Genomic DNA, 1,277 nt, shown 5'->3' with positions numbered 1-1,277 from the left:
AAGTTTCATATTTTTTAACATATGCAATTATTTTCCATCATTTACAATACAGTAGTTGCAATGACACTCAAAACAGAAAAGCAAAGTAAAAAATCAAAACACCAACTTCTGTTTCATGTAATTAGACTTATACAGAAATTAGAAGGTTAAGTAACAACTAGTTAATCACCTAATTTCACAGCTATCTGAAGTGGCAATCACTATATAGCAGCTTATCTATGATACATTCAAGATAAATGATACAATATATTACTTGTTCATAGGCTACAACACAGCCTGCTTAATACCTTTCCTTAAATGTAGGTTCTAACTCAGTAAGTCTGGGGTGGCGTCCAAAACTTGTTATACATGGAAGAAGTTCATACATGATTGGACGCTGCTGGTCTGAGGACCTCAGTTACAAGTAGTACGAGTTTTTATTACATGTTGGTTTTTTTTTTTTTATCACTAAGTCGATATATAAAAAGAGATTTGCTTTGGTACAATGGTTCTGTGTCAACTTGACTAGATGGAGGCATGTCCTGATAGCTAGTGAATCATTATTCCTGGGTGTGTCTGTGAGGGGTTTTCCAGAAGAGATTATCATTTGAATCAGTAGGCTGTGGGAAGAGCATCCTCACCACCACAGGTGGGCAGCATCTATCCCTTATGGGCCTAAATAGAACAAAGAAGTGGAGGAAGAGGAAATTAACTCTCCCTACATAAGCTTGTAAGAACACAGATCTGAACCTAACAGATTCCATGACAGGCCTCAAGATCGCCCTCTAAACTAGAAGGTCTAAGGTTTAGTTTCACCGGAACTATTAGGCGGTTACACATTTCCCAAGGGAGGAGAGACCACTTTGCAATATCCAATCTGGGAAGGCCATCTACCTCTCTCCACATCCCTAAAGGTGAGGCCTGCAGATAGAAACTTTAGATAGGATCCTGTTACCTAATGTTAAAGTTAACCTGATAGTCACCCTGAACTCGCTCTGTAATTGGTTGATTTCAAAGATACCCTAAATGTTGTAACTGGGTCCCACCAAAAGTAACGAACACCCTAGACAATGTGTATGGTTAGAGTTGCTGCCAATGCTGTTATACAATAATGACTGAATGTCACAATTTCTTGTAACTCCCCCTTCCTAAACCCTATAAAAACCCTACTCAGTCCTTGTTCAGGGCTCTCAGCACAAATCCACTGCATTGGTGAAGGCTGTGAGACCGAACTTAGGCCCAGCGAGCCTAAGCCCTAATAAAACTGCCCTTTGCTTTTGCATGCGTGACTCGGTCTC

The sequence above is a fragment of the Suricata suricatta genome, chromosome 1, assembly GCF_006229205.1.
Source record: "Suricata suricatta isolate VVHF042 chromosome 1, meerkat_22Aug2017_6uvM2_HiC, whole genome shotgun sequence".
Taxonomy (NCBI): Eukaryota; Metazoa; Chordata; class Mammalia; order Carnivora; family Herpestidae; genus Suricata; species Suricata suricatta.
This window is presented reverse-complemented; position numbering follows the sequence as displayed.